This window comes from Scyliorhinus torazame, chromosome 1 (genome assembly GCF_047496885.1).
Source record: "Scyliorhinus torazame isolate Kashiwa2021f chromosome 1, sScyTor2.1, whole genome shotgun sequence".
Lineage (NCBI taxonomy): Eukaryota > Metazoa > Chordata > Chondrichthyes > Carcharhiniformes > Scyliorhinidae > Scyliorhinus > Scyliorhinus torazame.
The window spans coordinates 196467714-196473713 of NC_092707.1; positions in this window are offsets into that span (position 1 = coordinate 196467714).

Sequence of the window (6000 nt, forward strand, 5' to 3'; positions counted from 1 at the left end):
ACAAACCTGCCTCCCATCCATTGACTCCATCTACACCTCCCGCTGCCTGGGGAAAGCGGGCAGCATAGTCAAAGATCCCTCCCACCTGGCTTACTCATTCTTCCAATTTCTTCCATCGGGCAGGAGATACAGAGGACTGAGAACATGCACAAACAGAGGCAAAAACAGCTTCTTCCCCACTGTTACCAGAGTCCTACACGACCCTCTTATGGACTGGCCTCATTAACACTACACCTCTGTATTTTTCATCTGATTCCGGTGCTTATGTAGTTACATTGTGTACCTCGTGTTGCCCTATTATGTATTTTCTTTTATTTCCTTTTCTTTTCATGTACTTAATGATCTGTTGAGCTGCACACAGAAAAATACTTTTCACTGTACCTCGGTACACGTGACAATAAACAAATCCAATCCAAATCGAATCCACTGAGGCTTCGAAAAATGAACATTACGTCTGGGAGAATCGTAAACAACTCAGCTTAACGTACATTGCAAAATCCAAAGTACTTTAGCTCTGAATCAGCTGAGAGGACAGGTTGCTAACATTGCATCCTTTAAGCAATCAATAGCACCAGTACCAAAGACATGGGGCGGGATTCTCCGATCCCCCGCCGGGTCGGAGAATCGCCGGGGGGGGCGGCGTGAATCCCATCCCCGCCGGCTGTCAAATTCTCACCCGCTCAAGGGCAGCGGTACTCCATTCAGTAAGGCACCCACCAGCAAGAGACCCACGAGGGATCTACCGGGAAGTGTATATACCGTCATTGTTAATAAATCAAAGTTATTTTATTTTGATCAGTGCGCTCTCCTGAGTCCTTATTCAAGTACAAACACCACTTGCACTAAGATGCTGCTGAGTATCAAAAATGTCAGAAATGAGTAAGTGACACAGAAGCCATTTTGGTCCAAAATGGCACCCAAAATGCTGTAAGTTCAGGTGGAGCTCAATTTTATGACCATTATTTGCAGTAACATTGTTAGGTTACTAATAATGCAAAATAGGATTGAAAGGATTTTCAAATAATATAAGAGTTTTCATTAGTTACCCTTCAGTTCCTAGCTAATTGTTTTAGCTCATTCATTCTGGATTAGAATCATAGAATCCTGACAGTGCAGAAGGAAGTCATTCGGCCCATCGGGTCTGCACCTATCCATGTAAGAGAACCCAACCTAGGCCCACACCCCCACATTATCCCCGTAACCCAGTAACCCTACTTAACCTTTTAGATACGAAGGGGTAATTTGGCATGGCCAATCCACGTAACCTGCACATCTTTGGAGTGTGGGAGGAAACCGGATCACCTGGAGGATGCACACGCAGACATGGGGAGAACGTGCAGACTCCGCACAGACAGTCACCCGAGGCTGGTATTGAACCCGGGTCCCTGGCGTTGTGAGGCAGCAATGCTAATCACTGTGCCACCATGCCGCCCTGTGAGAAAAAGCTTGGTCAAAGAGGTGGGCTTTAAGGAATGTTCAAGCAGAAGGAGGAGATAGAGAGGCAGATGGCTTCAGGAAGAAATTCCACAGTGTTAAACCCTGATGACTGAAAGCATGGCCAACAACAGTGAGATCAGTATTCATTCTTCCACCACCTCACTCTTCCACCATTGGTAGTCTTTATCCTAGTCTGCTACTTGATTGATTCATTGATAGATCCTGAACCTCTTCAATTGATAACTATCACTAAAAGTGAAAGGTGACTAAAAAGAGTGGAGATATGATTTTATAATATGTAAATGGGATGAAGTGTGAGCTGTGATGTGACAGGCATGGGTCATTCTAGAAACGAGACTGGGGTATTAGAGTCAATTTGATGCAAAACTGATCGAAAAATATTTGAAAATAACAGAAACTGAAAGTATTACAATTGCATTTTGATTTTAAATTATTCTGTTTTTTAAAGGTGCTGTTTTCACAATACATTACAGGACAGGAGCTCTAAAACACAGCTTTGTGGAGATGTATGTTATCATTACAAATCTGCATCCCAAATATACCTTCACTGCAGAATTACCAATATTAATCAGTATGTATCTTGTATTGCAACACGGAAACGTGTTACAATGTGCTGTGTAGAATGTGAAGCATCATCAAAATTGAAGTTTGTTGGGATGCCATGCTAAAGTCTTATTGAACTCCATACATCACCCCATTTAAATTGAGTTTAATCCAAAGGCTTATGTCACCCTGACTAGCCTTACCAGCGGTGGAGTGACACATACAACATTGTGCGGAGCATCATGAAACCAGACAAAATATAAATCAAACAAAAATGTGTTTGAATGAACAGGAAACCTAGTGAGAGCGGGCAGCATGCAAAGAATTCTGCCACAGTTAAGCATCTGAAAATCAATGTTTATGCAATATGTTCTCACAAACAATATGTGGCAAATCTATGACAGTAAAAAAAGGGATGGAGGGACAAAGGGATGAAGGGAGGAGGGAAGAGTGGAAGAGAGGGAGGGAGGGAGAGAGGGATGGAGGAAGGAAGAAAGTAAAGAAGGGAGGGAGGCACAGAGAAGGGAGGAAGGAAGGAAACAAGAGGGGCAGGGATGGAGCGAGTGAAGGGGAGAGGAAGGAAGGAAAGGATGCAGGGAAGGAGAAAGGGAGCATAAGATCCCAGACAAGTGCACACTTGGAAGCTCTGACTGTAAGAAGACTCCAATTTATTATACCTATCGTGGGAGGGGGGTGCGATTCACTTGAAGCTTTCTCTCAAACGGTCACAAGTCCAGGTCCGGACAGGTATAACGAACCGGGAAGCGCCGCTCGTGGGCAGAACATCTGAGACTTTCCACTATGCTTGGCCCAGCGGTCGCTACTGGACCCGTTTTGACTGCTGTAGGCAAAGTCTCCATGTCAGACTCTGGGCCGGATAAGTCGACCTTCTGCATTGAGGGGCGCATCTGCCTCACTGGTTACGCATTCACTCAATTTATTGGGTCCAGTCACCCGTCTTGGCATCGAACGCCTCTAACTTTCCGCTTAGTGGCAGCCCCGCAGCCTGGATGGAGTCCTCCTGAGGCCTAATCGAAGTAGGCCCAGTCCGGAGGAAATGGTATCTCATGCAGCTCCACTTTATCCTCATCGCCAGTGTAAAATCCAAGGCAAGCGACCACTCGGAAGCAATGACTGTAAGAAAACTCCAATTAATTATAGCTATTATATTACACCTCCTATTCCTCGAAGGGTCTTCCGCACCAGCCCACACTTGGGCCAAGGTATTTATGTCTCAGAGGTCCCAAGCTAGGGGAATCATCAAGAGAGATCATACTCAGGTGAGGCTATAGGAACTCTGAGGTTGCAGAACCTTTGGCCTCCATTCGGGCTTTAACAGGGAGGAGGAGTATTTATATTATTATATCACGGGATGCGGATGTCACTGGGAAGACCAAAATGTATTGCTTTTCTCTATAATTACCCGTGATAAAGCGATGGTGAGCTGCCTTCTTGAATCGCTGCAGCCAGAATTAGATCTGGCAAATGCTTATCTGCAACTTGATGATCAGTCTAATATGACTATTACTACACGTACAGCTCTACTGTGGTTTCATAGGATGCCATTTGGCATTCTTTTCGCACCCAAAATTGTCTAAGGGGTGACGAATGAAGTCTTGAAAGGAATTCTAAGAGTAGTGTGCTATTTTGATGATATACTTATTTCAGTTTCAAACAGGAACAGTCATGATAAGAGACTGAATAAGGTGTTCCAACATTTGGAAAAGCATGGAGTTTGGACAAAGGCACACAAATGTGATATATTTCAAAACTCTCTAGAGTATTTGGGTCACAGGGAAGACAAAGATGCATTACATCCTGCTCAAGGAATAAGAAATGTGCCACACCCTCAAAATATCTCTGAGAACAGATCATTTGGGGGTTTGGTGAATTGTTTTTTCATTTTCTTGTTTATTACGTTTTCACAATAATCAGAAGGAGCAACAGTACAATAATTTAATAAACTTACATTTGCAAGAGAAAGATAAAGAGTAGAGAAAGGAAAAGAGAAGTAGGAGGAGGAAGAAGAAGAAAAATGAAAGAACAAAAAAGGAAAATAGATGTTTAAAAAAACCTTCCCGAGCCTCCCCCCCCCCCAAAAAAAAAGAAAGAAAATTAACCACAATCATAGGAAATGTATAATTTCACATGATTATAATATATAAATCTAAGTGGGGTCAGTTATATGAAAGCACAGAGCTGACGTTCTTCAAAATAATCTAGTAACGGTTACCAAGCTATATAAAAACCACCAGTGTACCTTATTTTCTCAAGTTTGAGATTCTTCATAAGATCTCGTTTCCAATTAGTAAAAGAGGGCAGGACAGGCTGCTCCCAACTTAATAGAACAATTTGCCTAGCCAATAATGTTGAAAAGGTGATGACATCAGTCCAAATGTTTGTGAGGCGGTTGCCATTTGGTTCCACTCCAATGTAGAAGGTTCAATGTTACTACTAAAAATATATGAGAGTTATTTAAAATTTATGTCCGAAATGAAACCAATTTAGGACACACCAGTACGTATGAATTAGAGAGGCTGGGGCTGTACGACATTTAACACAGATTGGATGAAAATTTGGATAAATCTTTGATAATTTAACATTGGATAATTGGGGCGCAGACAGGTAAGTCACTCCCCCTTTTTACGGCAGTCGGTGCCATAAAGGGGAGGTTTCAAAGGTACAATTTACAGGGAGTAGGTAAGCGAGGGAGGGATCCAGAGTGGGAGGCCCGCAACGTCCCAAAGTGGACAAGCATCACTAGTCATTGGAACAGCTGACGGATAGTGTGTGCCACAGGAGGCTCCGCCTCAACAAGGGGCGATACTCCACTTGTGCCATGTCCTTGCAGGCCACAGACCATCAAGGTCATCGCAGCCCTGAAAGTCTACACCTCAGGATCATTCCAGGGCTCAAGTGGGAACTTGTGCGGCATCTCACAAGATACAGCCCATAAGTGCATCTGTGAGGTCACTGATGCCCTGTTTGCCCAGGCAGCAAACTATATATTTGACATGGACCAGGCCCAGCAAGTTGACCGGCAGCAGGTTACTCCGCCTTTGACCGGATGCTCCAGGTTCAGGGGTTAGTAGATGGCACGCATGTTGCCTTGCACTCACCGAGCCGCCTGGGAGTGCCCCACATCAACAGGAAGGGATTCTACTTCCTGAACATACAGCTCATGTGTGACCACCATTTGAAGATCATGCACGTGTGTGCACGCTTCCCAATGAATGTACACAACAGTAACATCCGGGGCAGGCAGACATCTTCGGCCTTTTCGAAATCCACCCCATGATGGCTAATTGGCTTTTGGGGGATAAGGGGTACTGCTGAGGGCCTGGCTAATGACACCAGTACAGAGGCCGGTGACCGATGCGGAGACCCGATACAATGAGGCCCATGTGGCCACCTCTGAGGAAGAGCCCGGGGAGGACCTGCAGGGCTAGCCGGAGGATGGAAGACAGGCGGCAGCACTTGGCGTCCGGCAAGCCCGGAGGTTCAGGGAGGCATTCATCCTCGCCATCTTCACGTAGGATGTAGCCTCATCCATCATTCCCCCTCTCCCCACCCTCCCCCTCCTGCACCCCTCCCCATCCCTCAGACTTCCCTCTCCCCATTGCTCACCCCCCCTTTCACCTACCTCTCCCCTCACCACCATTCGCCACCCTCCCAGGGTCTGTGTAACATCAATCGAGGGTGCTGTGATTGTGTTGGCACTGTCAGCGAAGCACTGTCGAGGGGGGGGATGGGGTGATGATAACCTGCTGAGAGTTGAGCACTGGTGCTCCTCATTCAATGCCATAGTCTGACCCCAGCCTGCCTGCTGGGTGCTCGCTCACACCCATCACCTGCATTTGGTGTGCCGGAGGTTGGGGGGGTGGCAGGGAGTGGACGGAAAGAGGCAACCAGGACCTCCATGTCTGGGGAGATGGGGCATGGGATTAGTGCTTGGCCCTTATTGCGGAAGAAAGTACCAGAGGCATCTTATTGGTCAAG